The 19,034-nt window shown below is 36.8% G+C and overlaps 1 pseudogene; it reads right to left on the bottom strand.

The window, feature by feature from the left end:
• Window positions 1-13,170: 13,170 nt before the first annotated feature.
• LOC147475186 (pentatricopeptide repeat-containing protein At2g15690, mitochondrial pseudogene) lies at window positions 13,171-16,765 on the bottom strand (annotated as a pseudogene).
• Window positions 16,766-19,034: the final 2,269 nt, after the last annotated feature.

Raw genomic sequence — 19,034 nt, 5'->3', positions numbered from 1 at the left:
AAAATATATGTTGGTCTAACTGCCATGTGAAACCTTCCTCCGTATTTTCTAACATTAGAACACCTCATTAAGTGTTTTGGGAATCTGACATGAAAAGACCTACTATGGATACCCATAGTTGCTATTACATAATAATGTGCAGCAACAACACATGTTTCACTTGTGTTTTCCATATATTAATTCTGGATCTAACTGCATTTGGCATCCTGATTCGTACAGGCTCATATATTAGCTATAAATCCCTTCCTTTCATCCATTTTCATTACACGCATTCCTCACTATCCTTCCCTCAATTATACTTTCAAATGGATCAACCAAGAAAGATAGTGCCCGAGAAAAATTACCTGAATTTTTTTGATGACGGCCTGTTTTCTCCTTATTTTGATTTAGAAATTGTACGTCAAGGATGGATGCCTCTTCTATATCATTCAGAAGTTGCTTATTCTAGATAATTGGTTTTGATGTTCTACGAATATAGCGGAACTGAACATGGTAAATTCTGTTTCCATACCCATGGACAACGATTTGAATTGACTAGGGAAATCATCTCCGACATACTTCAAATTCCAATTAATAACCCAGAGTTCCATATTCCAGAGTCACCCTTTGATACCGTCAAACAACTACTACAGGCCAATGTCTCTCGTGGCGAAGTTGGAAACAGACATCACGTTGTTCTTCAATGCTCTTTGAAACTGAATCAACGAGTTGTGCTTCACTAGTTATGACACAATGTCGTAGGTACATCACAAACATCTGAAGTGACAAAACCTCAACTCCACTTACTTTGGATTAGGCAGAATTAAAGGGATGATTTTTGCATAATCCAACATCCCGGGACTCAATCACCAGGCCTAAAAAAAGGTTAGCACCTCTGCCTACTTTAGTCACGAAAATTATGATGCGTTGGGGTTATCCAGCTATTTATCTAGAAATACCTCTTCAAAAAGCGGACCTCACTTTAATTCACATAGACTGCGCCGCTGGTTTTTGGACTCCAGATACTCTGACAGATGAACAAGACAACCAAAGCTCAAACTCTGAACATTTCTTTGATGAAAATGCCATGCAGAACATTTTTAATCCTATACCTATGGAAGGCATTCATTTTCTTCACCAAGGCATGCGGGAACTACACGCACGCCATGAAATCATCATCAAAAGCCTTCTGGATTTCCAAGAACGTCAAGCAATGCACGATGTGGAACAAGAGGCAATCTTGGAAAATCACTCTCAGTCCTTGGAAAATCACGCTCTCCTAATGGAGAATCAAACTACGCTTTCTGCCAATCAGTGCGCCATTCAACTTCAGCTCGGCCAACAAATTGATGAACTAAACAGTGTTGTGCACGATTTGCGTCCTCGTAGCCATCATCATCGTCATCCTGGTCCATCATTTTCCTACTAAAAAATAAATAAATAAATAAATAAATATATATATATATATATATATATATATATACAGTAGTGCTCTCATCTGGACTCCCTTAACAAAATAAGTCAGGACCTATTAAAATTCACGTGAGCACTCCAATTTTCTCTCGGTTTCCAATTCTCTCTCTCTTTTTATTTTTTCTCTCCTCTAATCATTAACTACTCCTTCATTCTCTTTTTAGTACATTCTCTCTCCAGCAATTATTTCCTAAAACATAATAAACACTCCTACTTGTTTCTCTCTCTTTAAAATTCACATGAGCACTCCCACTTTTCTCTCGGTTTCCACTTTACAATTCTCTCTCTTTTTATTTTCTCTCTCCTCTAATCATTAACTACTCCTACATTCTCTATCTTTAGTACATTCTCTCTCCATCAATTATTTCTTAAAACATAATAAAGACTCCTACTTGTTTTCTCTCTCTTAGCATGTGGTTACCTTTTTCTTCACATATACCAATATACCACTTTTAGCTATTTTCTCACACTTTTAGCATGTGTGATATATCAGTAATGACACAGAGGAGTAGTTTTCCCGAATAGAGAAAATCACATGTCTACTTACTTGATCACCATCTAAACCCTAGGCGAGAATTTAGGCCGTCTTTGGAACCACATAGCCAAAAATTCATACCTGTTACAAATTCTACCACTAGTCACTCCACTGAACCTTTCATCAAACCTTTCACTTTCACCAAAAATTCCTTCCCTTCTATTAACCCCAAATAAAATAACCTACCTAAATGATGAGTATGAGAAATATGATGAAATGTAGACAAATAAAGAGAAAGACTTGTCCTAAATAAAAGTCAGTTACTTGCTTTAGGAAAGAAAAATAGAATCATGTTTCTTAAGCCTTAGCATAAAAAAAATTAAAAATAATTAAAAATAAAAATAAAAATGATGAGTTCAAAGGTTTAAGAGCAAAGTAGGAAAACTCAGGTAGAAGCAGAAAAATAAAACAAAAATTTCTCTAGTGTAAATATCTTGAAGACCTTATTCTCTCATACTTGTCATTTTTTATTTTCCATTTCCATTTTCTTCTACACCACCACCTAAGCCCCATAATACCTAATAAAGACCTCTAGCTTAATTAGGAGTAGGATGGTGTGATATTAAGTAGTAGATGTCATTGATCGACCTCGGCTCCTCTGACTGTCATCGAGTATGTGAGGAAACGTGTGCCCACTGCACACTGGAGTTAGTGAAACCTTAGTGGAAAAATTATGAGCGAATTTGTATTTCGACACATACCTGTGAGAACCTATTTAAGGACGCTCTCCAAAGGATCTAGAAACGACCCTGCTTGTACATTTCAATGTAAAGTTCACTGTATGCATATTCATATGTAGATGTTTTAATTATTGTATGCATATTCACTTGAGTTTTCAAAGGAATTAATCCTCGTTCCCCACTAAGAAGATGTATAGATATCTGAGATTAATATAGGAAACAAGCTTTTGTTACTGAGTCGTTTTAGTATAAATGAAGTTTGTGAGTATCTTCTCTGGAAAACTCTCACGAGGCTATAACTTGTCCACTAGGGAATTCCTAGTGGTTTAAGGCATTATTGCATACGGTCAATGCAACCGCACTCTGCGAAATGAGAATTAGCTTAGGACTGCACATTTTGGCAACTTATTTATATATATGTCTCTTCTTTTTGCTTGAGGACAAGCAAAGTGCTGTTTGGGGGTAGTATGATAATCACCCAAAACTGTATTATAAAACCCCATAAAGACGTAATATTTCGGTTAATTTTGTGCTTAATAATAAAAAAATAATCGTATTTTCGTGCTTTTGCAGGTTGGAGCAACCAACGTAAAAATGATAATAAAGCCAGTATTTAAGCACGGAATAGGGAGTATACATAAAGCTTTCCAATTAAGCCATGTGAAGCCCAACAAATTCAGACTTAAGCCCCAAAGACTCCAACATGACAGAATCAAGTCAGAAACGGGATTACGTGCATAGAAACAGCAAACTTTCGAAGCTCATATCTCTTGAACTAGTACTCGAATTCGGCAAGTGAGCTACTCAGATGATCAGTGCGATGAACTCTACGCAAAGGCAGAAAGTTGTAAAAATGGCAAAAAACCAGCCCGCCACTGGCCACTATGTGGACCCGCAAGATTTGATGAGTCATCATGCAAGTCAAGACAAATGTGCAAATAATTGGCACAAAGTGGACACCTTGCATGCAATTAATAGAGTTAGTTGGATTTTGGTGCTAATAATAAAAAAAAATGCAAGGTGTCAACAAAATGGTTTTAATTGTTAGATAAGAATATAATTAATATGGAGGGGGGTGCTTCACCTGGGATGGGGGCTTCACCTGGGATGGAGGAGGAATTCTCTCATATGAGTAAAGAGAAAGAAAACTAGCATTCATTCCATGTTTTAATAGAAAATTTCCTTTTTAGAACTAAGTTAGTTTTCTTAAGTGTAATAGTGTTAATGGAATGTAAAAGCGGTTTCTAAATAAAAGTTATTCCTTTCTAGCTTAAAAGTTATCTCTTGTAATTTTATTATTCTTCTTTCTTTAAAGTCATTATCCATACATCATATCTTGCATAAAAATCCAAGGATCATGATCTAAAACCCTCAAAAGGTGGAGGGCTAATGATGCTCGTGTGAGGATTTATATATGTTTCTTAGAAGTAGGGCAGGGATCGGGTCGGATGTAGCTATATCCGAATCCGAATCCGAATAATTTCACAATATCCAAACCCGAATCCGATTATATCCGAAATTTAATATCTGAACCCGATCGAACCCGACTAACTCGATCGGATAACATTAAAAATTCAAAAAAAGCCCAAAAATTATATCTGAATTTGAACCCAAAATACCCGAATCCGAATCTGACCCGAATACATAAACGGATATGAAAATCGACCCGAACCCGATGTATTAGGTAATCGAGTCGGGTGGGATTTGGGTCTACCTAACTCGATTCCCTGCCCTACTTAGAAGTAGGATTAACTGCTTAGAACTAAAGACCCATGTAGCACCCTACTCCAAAATGGTAGTGTCCAGCCAAACTTGAGGCCTGGAGGTTGAGAATGACTCGCTTGTGCCACCCTTTTCTTGCCTGGGCTAGCCGCGTGCGCGAGTCTTATTTGTCCTCATGTTCCTCTAATTGACAGGAGTATGTTGTATAAGTCTAGGAGTTGAGATGGTATTTCAGAGATGAAATATCAGTTCAACTCTTTTTGCTAGTAAGATGGACTTAGAGATGAATTCATCTCGCTAGGGATTGATTCTTAATCCGTTTGGGGTTTGCTAATGAACCCAAAACAGATTAGAAATTGTAGTAATCTAATTCTAAAAGAAATATAGTGAGACCTTGCATGAGTAGCATAAGCCTCTACCATTTATCTCTTTTGATTTATCTTGTCAAATATCAATTTCGATATGTTTTTGTGTCTTGCATGATAAGTGTTCGATAGGAATTAAAACAAATCAAGACTTAGCATATATCAAAAACTTACTCACTAGTTTCCTAAATAGCACAATAAAGTTGTAATGTTGTCCTAGACTTTAGGTTGGAACGAATCCCTACTCGAACTAAACAAATGAAAAATCGTGAGTAAGGACGTTGAGTTAACACCGAATGGAGAAGAAACATTCAATTCTTTAAACCACAAAGTGTTATCATCACCAGCCCACAAAAATAATAGAAACTAGCCCAACAACTCAAGGCCCAAAACCATAAACTACTTAAGCCCAAAAGTTTATAAACAACTCAAGCTCACCCTTCAAATTCGGCCCAAGCCCAACTGAAAGAAACTAAAACCCAGCCCACTTCAAGTCGTCTTCTTCCTCCTCCTTCTTCCCCAACAACCCACACCACCACCGAAACAACCACCACCCCTCTTACTCACCATCACACCAAAACCATTCGGTTTTGATCCTACTCAAAAACCCAATTTTTTGCCATCTTCAAAATCCAATTCCATCACTTCAAAAAAATCGACCTCGACCCCATTAACGACCATATGGGCGACTTCAACAGTACCCAAACAACAACCAAACATATACCCATCACCTAACAACAACAACCAACAAATTTAAACCACCAAAACACTTGATTCAAACACCACAACCCATATATTCACTCAATCACTCGACAGTATACAACAACCCTTATACCCAATCTAAATCGGCAGTATAAAACAACCCATATACTCCATCTCAATCGGCAATATAAAAGTATTTAATACCCATTACTTTAAATTTAAAGAGAACAATTTTGACAAAGCATACAGAATAATTTAGAACGGCACAAAATGAATAAAACTTAACTGACACAGTTATATGAAATCAGTTTTATTGAATCAGTAAACCGTTTGTTTAGAGAGAAAACATTCGATAAAAGTTCGGTGAAAGATTAATTAATCTACTCACCTCTCGTATCCCGCAGAAAAATATATAGAATAAAACGCTAAAAATCCGATCCATTGCTAGATAAGAGGTGCACAAATCCACCACTTTTTTTTTTTTCTTTTCTTTGTAAAACTTTTCGTGTGAACTCTTCTCTGTGTTATTTTTTTTTCGAAAACAGGGAAGAGGGTTTATCCTCTTTTCCCACGTTTCCTCTCTCTCCACTAATCTTTATCCTATTTTTTTTTTATTTAATTTATTCTTATTATTAATATTAATCATATATTATAAAAATAATAAATAGAAATAGCCGGGTGTTATAATGACAGTACTAGGCCTTTGACACTTCCATGCAAAATATGATGTTGCAGCATGTTATACAAAGTAACCCTGTTTAGTACTCTTTGTTACCTTTGTCACAGAAGTCTGTAGCGTGTCAGCAATTTACAGTCAAACCTAAGAAGATTTGATGTAGAAACTTCTAAGGTTGCGTTTGTTTACACACTTGAGGATGGAAAGGAAAGGAAACGTCTAGTGTGGTCCACTTTTTCCATAAGTTTAATGTGTTTGTTTTCCATGGAAAAGAAAATTGTCTTTCCTCTATGGAAACTAAACTATGGAAAGGAAAGGGTTTTCGAGTCCGTGGCTCAACCCTCGGATTTGAGAGGAAAGGAAAAGGAAAATACTAGTTTTTCTTTCCATTCCTTAGCTTTTGCATAACAAACAATCTAAGGAAAAGGAAAAGAGAAATAAAGTTTAATAAAAAATATGTAGTTTTCTTTTCCTTTCATTTCTTAAGTTTTGGTCTCACAAACATCATAGATTCCATTCCTAGGTTTTTCTTTCCTTTTCTGAAGTAATCAAATAGATGCATCAAAAAGAAAAATTCATTACATTCATTTCTTTTCTATTCCACAGTAGACCACTCATGGGTTTTCCTTTCCTTTCCTCAAGTGAGTGAGTAAACAAACGCATCCTAAGTTTTTGAAACTTCACTGTTGTCCTACAGACATGCATATTAGTTGTTTTGCATGCAAAGCAGGGCATGGATTAAGTTCTGGCTAAGCTACTGGAGGTAGTGCGTACTAACGTGTGTCGAGTATGGGGGTGGGTCATTTCTGTTCGGGGAATTTTAGTTTATACCTATAGGTTTTAATTAAATTAGCATCTGAAAACAAGCTTTTAGGGGTGTTTCAATTATGAGCAAGGGATGAAGTGCAACATATAACAAGAAAGTCTTAATGAAATTATGGGCCACAACGCCCATAAGAAGTTGTTGTCCTGAAAGGTTTAGTGGTCTTTGGAGGCTTGGAGCTGTTAGTGGTGTTTTGTTGGCCTAGCTTGCTTTGACTTTGTAATGCGTACCTTAACCAGTTTCTTGCTAGTGTGGACTGTGAGTCTGTGACACTGTGTAGCCATTGTGTGAATCAGATTATAAGAGGCATTTTTGTTCTTCACCCAATCGCAGACTTTGATAATGTGAAGGAGTACGAAGCTTAATCAGTTGGACAGAGGTGTTAAAATCAGAAGAGGTTGTAAATTTTGTGGCAATTTGATATGTTTAGTGCGAACGCAAGATCTCTATCGCAATGCCAAACAAAATTTAGAAACGAAATGGGGTAGGTTCTATTTTCCTGCAGAGAAAATAACGTCTAGTAAATCTCAGCAAACAAGTCCAGGTTCTTATCTTGCAAAACACTGACCAGTACACCCTCAGTCTTCTGATTTTGCCCAATGTGCAGGGTGTAATATAGGAACTTCCTGTGAATGGTACCCGAGGGGCGAGGGGTAAGTATTGAGAAACTTTTGTTTCATCAAACATTCAGCGCAAATTCTAACTTTCGCCACTGGCACTGCTCCATAAGAAACTTTCCACACAGATTGCAAGTCTGATGTGACGTGTCAAATTTATCTGTAGAACACGACATTTCAGAAACTGAATTCTTTACAGGATAGAACTAACCCATATGGCCCGCACAAAAAAAAAACGTCCCACTCTTATTGGTATATTACAATAAAATAATGAGTCTCTCTCCCTCCTCTCTCTTAACCAGCCAATCACAGCCGACTTAAGAAGTGTTTTTTTGTGCCGGGCAATATGTTGTAGTCGCCCCTCATCTTTACAAACCAAAACATTCAACAGCACATCTTTGCATATACTGAGAAAGAGATTGCTTTTATTCACATATTTATTGTACATCGACTTTCACAATTATTTCCAGAGAGAGAGACCGTGGCAAATGCAAATTTTGTCACCATTTGCCACTGGCTAATTTGCTGTGACAATTGTAAATAATTTATAAAAAATTGCCACTATTTGATGATATTATGGTAAATATCACTTGTTATGATTTGCTATTGTTTAATTGTCCAAATTTACCGGCGGTAAATATTTACTTTTTGTTTTTTAAAATATTTAAAATTTAAAAATTATAACTACTCTTATTTGTAAATTTATCTTATATGTTGTATATGGTTTCACCTATATCACACTAAAAAAGAATATAAAGACTTGCCATGAAAACATAAAATCTACTAAAATCTGGTTCAATTTGGTTAAAGACTACATTTGATGATTCAGTCCCTCCAGCGTATGTATCTTGTGTGGCATTTTCAAGACACAAATCTGGTTATGCATATTGGAAGGCATATAGCTAAAACACTTGAGCGTAACTATGAATAAATATATTAACTGTTGCCATTGTTCGCCCATTAGTATTTCATGTTAGTTTTAAGAGAAATTTTGAGATCCATGTGACAAGGATGAGGTCTGGATAAAGATGAGTCCTCAAGAAACAGATTGATGTTCCTGGAGTATAATTGTTCTTGAGCAAATGTCAGAAAACCCAACTGATTGTGTACTCATTAGATCTTGTGAAACCTAAACAAAAGAGAAAGGGAAAAATCATGGAGGTAGTTGATTTTCACAAGATGAAAAGTCTGTAAACAATATTATGCCAATGGAACTTGCATCAATCAAGGTAATCGTCACATTGATTTTTTTTTTTTGGATAAGGATGACCTGTGTCGTCAGGTCGTAACACAGACATAAAATTCATTCATTCATAAGAAATTCCAAAAAGTCATTACAGTACATAAACAAATAAGTTTTTAGACATATCCCTATCTAGTAAAGATAGATCGATACCATATTAAACGCTTTTAAAAAGCCTCAACAATGTTGGTTTATATCCTTAGGCATGCTTCAAGATGTACTTGTTTTGGATGGAAAACAAGGGATAACTCAGAGCCCAACCAATATCTTAAATATTTATGTACATCAACAAATTGACCATACAAGTAACAAACATGTGTAAGAAAACAAATACCAAAGGGAAGTAGCTCCATTGCAGCAGTAGGCACCCAGCATACACTCCACCCAGCACCACACCACACAGCACCACACACCTGCACGTGTGTCACGTACACCACACTACCACCACTTGCCAGCACACACTCACACCACATGCCAACACCACCACCACATTACGAATACACCACCACAGTATCAGCAACACACCGACCATAAGCACTAATAAAGACACATGTAATCCTACAAAAGTGTTTTTATTAGCTAGAAACCTTGTTTTCCATGCAGACAATGTGATTTAGATCATAAAAGCATCACAATCAATGTTCAAACACCACAGAAATATCAGATGTTCTCAAGTAACTTGAAGCTAAAGTACAATCAAAATTTTAACAAACGAAAAGTCGACATCTAATTAAGTCTAGCAGACCAAAGGATAGACAAAACTAATTGCAATATTTATGGGAAACGACAAATACATAATCATGTACCGGTCAATAACGGTTCATATGTAGAATGCTAAAGAAAATGTCCCCAAGCAAATCAGAGTTCTTCATTCAGTTTTCGCAAAAGCCACATCTTATGCTAATACTAGTACCTCCATACGTTTTCACCTCCTTAAACCATGCCTCTTTCAGTTGCCCAGCTATAACTGTTAAACAGGCATAGTGTAAATTCAACGCGAGTGTGATTAAACCATCTCATTTTTCCTCATTACTCAATAATGGATTCATAATTAAAGGAAAAAATCCCTATTATGCATATAATTCTAACATTATCAACGGATCATTAAAAGAAACTAAACTATAAACAATTCAAGGTTAAGGAAAGTACTTTCAAAGGCATCAATCTCCTTATCAACCTTTGTCTGCATCTTGCAAAGAGCTCCCGCTTCTTCTTCAATCTCTTCCATTATTTTCTTCATCTCCTCCAAATTTTACACTTCACTGTCTCGACGAATGCCAGAACAGTTAAGTAACCCTCACGCCTCGAGACAAGTTAGTTTCTTCTCTCAGAAGGCATTAGTTAGTGTCATTTCAACACAAATAACACTGCATGGTCCCAGTTTAATTTCAACAAAAGAAGACATTAATACTATTGAACCACTCACATGCATCAAGACGTGTAGTTCCTCTTACTTTTCGAGACTCTCTAGATAGTTTCTCGCTTAAGTAGAGGCATATAGTTTCTTGTCATGTAAGTAAAACACAAAATTCATATACGGATACGACAACCATCACACACATACCAATCGTAAAAACTAAAAATATAATATATACTAAAGCGGCTGCACTTTCAACTAAGACTGCCTACGTATTTAATCCTTCAAGATTAGAATCAAATCTTACGTAGCTCTTACACTTATATGCCTCGCATAAATATCATATATCCAAAATCCCAATATACCAACATCACATTTCATTATCATTCACAAAAGATAAAATAAAACCATAAGAAAGGTTTCAAGAAACTCTCACTACATTACCATAGAAATTTCCCAAAATAGACCCATGCACCTTAAAAAGAGAAAAAACATAGGTTATCTAATCACCTTGTCGATGCTATAACTTTTCCTACGATCGCCCAAATGACACACGACTTGATTATTTAGAAACTAGTATATACACGGTTGCTTTTTTCATGTACAACCCGAAGTCTCAATGTCATTCCATCTAGAAGTAAATATGGCTCAAAATTTGTAGGAATCCTAATTTCCAGCAAACTAGAAATCTGACGTGCTATTTTCCGACAGACACTCTTTCTACAGGTATCCAAAATCAATGAGGCTTTTGCGTTGAAAAGCTAACACATAGAACTTACTTTCTTATGTCTTACAAAAATTCTCAACCTCATTCTATATATGTAAAAATTGTGCTCGAACACAGTGTGCAGAAGCTGTTTTCTGACGCACTGTTTTACGTCATCCAAACTTCTAGACGTCAGATCATTCTCTACTGGCCTCGGAATGCTACGAGGCCAATTGGTATGGAAAGAAGACTCCTAAAACTTACTTTTTCATGTTTTAATGAAAGCCTAAATCAACACTTAACCATATGAAAAGATGACCCCAATCCAGTGCACTGAAACTGTTTTCTGCAGTAAAAAAACTCTGACGACCTAAGTTGTTAAAACTATTACTTTCTTCCCACACATCCAAATGAGTTGGGGCTTTCGGCGTTAAACAAAGGACTCTTTGAATTTCCATTCAGAGTTGGATTCAATTAAAAATATCAAACGTTCAATTTTATATGTAATATCAAAGTGGGAGGCAGAAACATAAAATACACTTTGCACTCAATTTAAATTTAACCACACCACACAATCAATCTGATCTTAGACATGTTCAAATAATATAAAAGCAGAGAGATGAACAACACCCCATTACACATACACATAACAAGGGGGATTCAAGGCATCAAACTCAAACATATAATTCCAAAGAAGTACACAATGCAATTTACTGTGTCTTATAACTTGGATATTCAATATAGTTCCCGTCAGCTAGAACTTGCAATCTATTGCAACCATAACATAAATGCTTGGTCATTGAGTTCTATATTGATCAGTTAAAGAAGAAACACAAGAAACCTTCATTCTAACTTTCCTATCCTTGAAACAACTTCTTTGAACCTATGGTCCACCATTAACAGACACAAAAGCACTAGCCATATTTGATTAAAACACAAAATAAAACAATGCCCACAGCTCAAAAACACCAACAATAATCTCTCTGTATTATGTTTGTTGAAACAAGTTGAAAAACACCAACAATAATCCACTTGCAGCTCCTCCGGACTGCTTTCCTCAAGGATGACACCTAAAATTAAACTCCAATAGCTAATTTAGTCAAAATTCTTCCAATCAAAATAAACATCAAGACCACTAAAATAATAAAGTATTCATTCCCCAGTTACCACTCCAGCAATATGAACCCAAGTGTCTTCCTTCTTCCTTGTTTCACATTGTATTAGAAATTAAAGATAACAAAAGAATCAAAATACCCATTTTAAAATAGAGCGAACAAGGTCAGGTACCTATCTATTGAACCTTCATTTTTGACTTCTTCCCTTTGCTAGAAAAGGATGTTGAGGTCACATACAATGGTACCTATGAGAGAGACACACAAAGATGAACATACCTGAGAGAAGATGAGAAGGAGAGAGACCGTTGGAGCCTGCAGGCAACTCTATTGTTGTTCTTCACGAAGGGAGAGAGTGAGATTTTCTCGGGCTTTTGTTTTTTCTATTTTGGTTTGTGGCAAATCCATGACAAATTTGTGTGTTAATTTGTTGTGGCAAAATTTACATACCTCCCCCCACAGTAAAATTTGCCATCAAAATCATGGCAAATCACAACTTGTGACAAATCCAAAAAATATTTGCCATGGGTCAAAAAAACACATCAAACATTGGTAAACAAATAAATAGTGTCATTTATTTGCATTTGCCATGGAAAATAGGGCTATCAAACAAAGCCTTACTTCAAAGTTCTAACAACCCACTAAAAATAAAGTTGGATAGATGCTATAACGTCAAGACTCCATCCTAAACATTAAACTTACAACTAGATTTCTTGATCTAGTTTACGTCGATGGAAATCTTCATTCATATCAACTAATAGGAGGCGCTCTAGATCTCAATCATTGGTCCTTCGAACATTGATTCGGAAAACCTTAATACAATGGCAAGTGACAGGAAACAGATTCGCTAACCTGCACAAACATCAATTCTCCAAGTGCGATTGTGCGAAAATCAACGATTACCATGGATGAGTTGCATGCTTTTGCTAAGTTCATAAATAAAACTTACTCCTTTTGTTGTGTGTGTGTGTGTGGGGTGTTAATATGTGTAAATTGATGCAAATGATGGTATAAATGCATTTTCACTTATAAAACTAATCAGAACTCAAATAGATTCATAAGTAGTAGAATTAGAAGCTTAATTGCTAAGTCAATCATGATGAATTCTTATGACTATACATCCTTATAAATCAAAGCAATATATTATCTGCTGGCATCTCATGAGTCAAGCAGGGAAGCACAACAGATATTTTTTTCAGTGAATAATATATTTATTCATTTCAAAATGCTCACCAATGGTGACTCTTGCACCTTTGATCAAGTTTCACTCTCAGCGTACTTTCAGCTTTTAAAGTTAATACCAATAGATTCGAGGCGGGACTTGTGATGCCTACACAACTCTGCATCTTAATAATTGTCAATCAATATGAAAAACAATGACACCTTGCATCCCAATTTCAAAGACACCCTTAACATTTCCTAAACGAAGTGTCTCAATTTCCTTGTCAAGGCACCTACTTTCAATCAGACAACGATTTATCGAACTGAATCCAAAGACATTTTTTACGAGAACAAAGGCAATAAGTTTGTGAAGAAAGCATTATGTATATCCTCCTAGGATCAGATTTACAATGACAAAATCACACCTGAACTATATGCTCTCACTAAATTCGTTCTTCAATCAGTAGCAAATGCTTTGTCTATTACCAACCAATACCAAACCTGATTTCCAAAACACGCTGCACTAGTAATTGTATTGCATTTTAATACATGGAACATCCAAAATAAGATAAATTCAGATAACATAAACTCTTACCATCACATCTTGATGACAAAACAAACAAAGCTTCACCAGTAATCACCACATGAGCATTTTCCATCCTTGAAATGATGGAAACGTTTGTTATCCCTTACAATCAACTCCCTACCAACAATCTTCGCCATAATCTTAATCGCGTTGTGACAGTCACCACAAATACGGAGATTCTTGATAATCCTAAGAGGCGTTCTCGCTGGTGTACTGATCAAACCATAAGCAATGGCCAATCTCTCACTGTGATAGAGCAATGCTAGTTCTTTGGCTTCCTGATCAATGTCATGAAGTACATATCTAGTATCTGGCACATAACCTTGTTCCTTTGGTTTCTCCTCATTCTTGTAAGGAGGCAAGTGACGGTACTCATTCACCCTATTTTTCCCATCAAGCAAGCTAATAGAAGACCACTTTTTCGGAGGTGGTGTTGGTATCTTCTTTGGATTCACCATAGAAGGGGCAAGTCCAACCATCAATTCCTCAGCTCTATCCTCAAGATCAATATCACCATGAACCCGAGCGACCTTCATCAATGCCTCCCAAATTTCTGCAGTAGGTTCAAACGACATCTTCTCAACATACTCCTCCGCTTCAGTAACATATCCACACTTACCGAGTATATCAACTATCCCACCATAATGTTCAACACTAGGAGTAATCCCATACTCATTTTTCATCAAATCAAAATGTAGAAAACATTCTTCAATAGCATCAGCACTACCACAAGCCGCAAAAACCGCAAGAAAAGTCTTCTCATTCAGTTTCAAACCCAACTTCCTCATCTCTTCAAACAACTGTAACCCATCATCACCCAACCCATTCGCCGCATACCCATTCATCATCGCATGCCAAGAATCAAGATCCCGTTCCAACATCCTCTTGAAAACTTGTTTGGCCTCATTCATACTCTCACATTTCCCATACATTTCAATCAACTTATTCAACAACACCAAATCCCCTCTCATTTGCGACTTAAACAACAAACTATGAACCTTTTTCCCCTCGTCTAAAAACTTGGGATTCCCACAAACATTCAATAACTCATAAAACACATTAAAATCCGCATTATAACCATTCTCTAATATCTCCACAGCCTCATTAACTTTCCCCTCTTTACACAAACTCAATAAATCAACTTCTTGTGTTTGAACCATTACCTGCTGAGGTGGTGGCCCACGTTGCTGAGGTGGAGGGTAGTTTGGATTATGCTTCTGCCACTGATTATTATTTGGTGGCCCACGTTGCTGAGGTGGAGGGTAGTTCGGATTTTGCTGCTGCCACTGATTATTAGTTGGGGGGCCACGTTGCTGAGGTGGAGGGTAGTTTTGACTTTGCTGCTGCCACTGATTATTAGTGGGGCTAGGGTTTTGAGGTGGTGGGTAGTACTGATTCTGGTTCTGGTGCCACTAATTATTAGGGTGAAAATGTTGTTGTTGTGTTTGATGGAAGTCATTTGGGATAGAAGAAGACGAAGAAGTGGTGAGATTGTGATTATGAGATGAAGATAACAGTAAAGGTGTGATTTTGAGAGTGGAATGAGGGTGTTTGAAGAGGGAGTAATAAGTAGATGATGGGTTTTGAGAGAGGAGTTTGGAAACTCGATAAAAGGATAACATAGAAGAAGACGCCATTAATTAAATTTAAGTTAATTAACTCCTCAATCAGGGGTTTATGTTTTGTTTTGTAGGGTTCCCATATTCATTTACACCTTCTGGGCTTTGGCCAATTAAGTCTCTCTATACAATCATAATACCGAATACGCCAGGCCCTAGAATGGTTCAAAGTCCGACTAATTTACAACTTAAGATTTAGTTAAGAAACAAAAACCCAAGAAATTCTCTCCCCATAGAGCCAAATTTTAGGTCGCATTAATTAAGAAATAAAACTATGCTGATAATTCCACGGGCAAACAGAGTCTCGGGAGGTTGTTACTCGCCATATCGATACAATTATCGAACCTATCTGAAATCTTGGAGGATACCAAGAGCTTTATCAAATAAGTAACAAAGGTTAGTTTCGAATTTTCGATAGCAATACTTCTTCTTTCACTTCTTTATCAATGCCATTAAGTACATATCTAGTGTCTGGCACAAAACCCTGTTCCGTTGGTTTCTCCTCATTCATGCAAGGAGCCAAGTGTCGGAACTCATTAACCTTGTTTTTCCCATCAAGCAAATTATTTCCAGTTCACTTCGGAGGAGGAGGTGTTGGTATCTTCATTTGTATCTAGCTTCTTCAGAAGAAGAGTCAAGTCCAACCATCAACTTACCAGTCTCTAGCAACATTCATCAATTCCTTAGCTCTATCTTCAAGATCAACAACACCATGAAGTGACGTATTTAAACCCCCTCAGTTTTGTTTTCCTTGGATCGGGACAGGAACAACCTAGAGCAAAGAATATTAGTTTAGTCATCCATTAACATTTGGAAAGAATGCATGCACATCCCCCCCAAAAATATTGTTTAAATATAATAGCTCTGCAATAGGGTTAACCAATATGACCCCCCCTCCCCCCACATGGGAAATTAAGGTCTTCCCCCTAAATACACACAAAAAATATAGTCAAATTAGTTCACCCTAATTAGTCAAATAGGTTTACTGTGTTTTTTTTTTTTGTGTGCATTTGGGGGGAGACCCTAATTACCCATCTAGTGTACGTGGGGGGAAATCCTAATTGGCTCATCTAGTGTAATACTAGTTCACCCTTGCAAATATAACCAATCTAATATATAAGAAACCAGCCTGCCTACCTTTCCGTGGCACTTTAATTTGCTAGCTAGCATCATTCAGCTTTGACAAACGATATTGAAATTCCCTCAGTTTTGCTTTCTTGGAGTCTTACTCTTTTGTAAAATTTGGGGAGAAATAGATGCATATGCTCTATTTAGTATTGTTTACCTATCAAATCTAAATCAAGAACATGTGTAGCAGAAGCTATTGCTATTTGCAACATATAACCAACTGATAAAGAGGAAACCAGCCTACATAGCTTTGCATAGAGAAACACTTCAAATTCTGCCATCTCACTTTGTGCTACGCATTTTTCAGCTTCAAACTTCATCTTCTGAAAAGATTGGGTCTTCCTAAACCACCTCTTACTACGATGTAAACCACATAGACATGTTTGAACTTCACATACAATAGTACTTAGTAGGATGTTCAAAGTAACAACATTTGGGTAAAAGAATCCATTGTCTCAGTTCTTTACGCTCTATACAAATCCCCTTAAGCAGGGTGTTCAAACAAACCGCAACTGATTCAAATCAGTGTTTCATAAAACTCTCGAAGATAGCAAATCCCAAATCCACCTGACCAATATTGCAGTAACAGTTAAATAAAATGTTTAGTGTAATAATATTGGTTATAGTCTAGTAGAATCAACCACTTTGGAGACATACAACGCGACAAAATTATGCTACATTTGGACAAACACTCTTAGCAATTGAGTAAAAGGGAGAGTGGAAGGCAAGGGTTGGGTTGCATCCGACTTAAACGGTCGAACAAACCCAAAACCACATAAATGGATAACAGAGAAGAAGACGCCATTAATTAAATTTAACTCCTCAATTAGGGGTTTATGTTTTGTTTTGTAGGGTTCTTGTTTTTACGCCCATATTCATTTACACCTTCTGGGCTTTGGCCAATTAAGTCTCTCTATACAATCATAATACTGAATACGCCAGGCCCTAGAATGGTTCAAAGTCCGACCCTACTAATTTATAACTTAAGATTTAGTTAAGAAACAAAAACCCAAGCAATTCTCTCCCCAGTAGAACCAAATTTTAGGTCGCATTAATTAAGAAATAAAACTATGCTAATAATTCCACGGGCAATCAGAGTCTCGGGAGGTTGTTACTCGCCATATCGATACAATTATCTAACCTGTCTGAAATCTTGGAGGATACCAAGAGCTTTTCCAAAAAAGTAACAAAGGTTAGTTTCGATAGCAATACTTCTTCTTTCACTTCTTTATCAATGCCATTAAGTACATATCTAGTGTCTGGCGCAAAACCCTGTTCGTTGGTTTCTCCTCATTCATGCAAGGAGCCAAGTGTCGGAACTCATTAACCCTGTTTTTCCCATCAAGCAAATTATTTCCAGTTCACTTCGAAGGAGGAGGTGTTGGTATCTTCTTTGAACTTGCCTTGGCTCTATCCTCTTCCGAGGTGTTGGTATCTTCACTTGTATCTAGCTTCTTCAGAAGAAGAGTCAAGTCCAACCATCAACTTACCACAGTCTCTAGCAACATTCATCAATTCCTTAGCTCTATCTTCAAGATCAACAACACCATGAAGTGATGTATTTAAACCCCCTCAGTTTTGTTTTCCTGGGATCAAGACAGAAACAACCTAGAGCAAAGAATATTAGTTTAGTCATCCATTAACATTTGGGAAGAATGCATGCACATCCCCCCCAAAAATATTGTTTAAATATTAATAGCTGTGCAATAGGGTTAACCAATATGACCCCCCCCCCCCCCTCACATGGGAAATTAAGGTCTCCCCCCTAAATACACACAAAAAATATAGTCAAATTAGTTCACCCTAATTAGTCAAATAGGTTTACCATGTTTTTTTTGTGTGTATTTGGGGGGAGACCCTAATTTCCCATCTAGTGTGGGGGGAAATCCTAATTGGCTCATCTAGTGTAATACTAGTTCACCCTTGCAAATATAACCAATCTAATATGTAGGAAATCAGCCTGCCTACCATTCCGTGGTACTTTAATTTGCCAGCTAGCATCATTCAGATTTGACAAACAATATTGAAATTCCCTCAGTTTTGCTTTCTTGGAGTCTTACTCTTTTGTAAAATTTGGGGAGAAATTGATGCATATGCTCTATCTAGCATTGTTTACCTATCAAATCTAAATCAAGAACATGTGCAGCAGAAACTACTGCTATTTGCAACATATAACCAAACTGATAAAGAGGAAACCAGCCTGCATAGCTTTGCATAGAAAAACACTTCAAATTCTGCCATCTCACTTTATGCTACGCATTTTTCAGCTTCAAACTTCATCTTCTGAAAAGATCGGGTCTTCCTAACCACCTCTTACTACGATGTAAACCACATAGACATGTGGGAACTTCACATACAATAGTACTTAGTAGGGTGTTCAAAGTAACAACATTTGGGTAAAAGAATCCATTGTCTCGGTTCTTTACGCTCTATACAAATCCCATTAAGTAGGGTGTTCAAACAAACCGCAACCGATTCAAATCCGTGTTTCATAAAACTCTCGAAGACAGCAAATCCCAAATCCACCTTACCAATATTGCAGTAATAGTT

The sequence above is a fragment of the Coptis chinensis genome, chromosome 9, assembly GCF_015680905.1.
Source record: "Coptis chinensis isolate HL-2020 chromosome 9, ASM1568090v1, whole genome shotgun sequence".
NCBI lineage: Eukaryota > Viridiplantae > Streptophyta > Magnoliopsida > Ranunculales > Ranunculaceae > Coptis > Coptis chinensis.
This window is presented reverse-complemented; position numbering and strand designations above follow the sequence as displayed.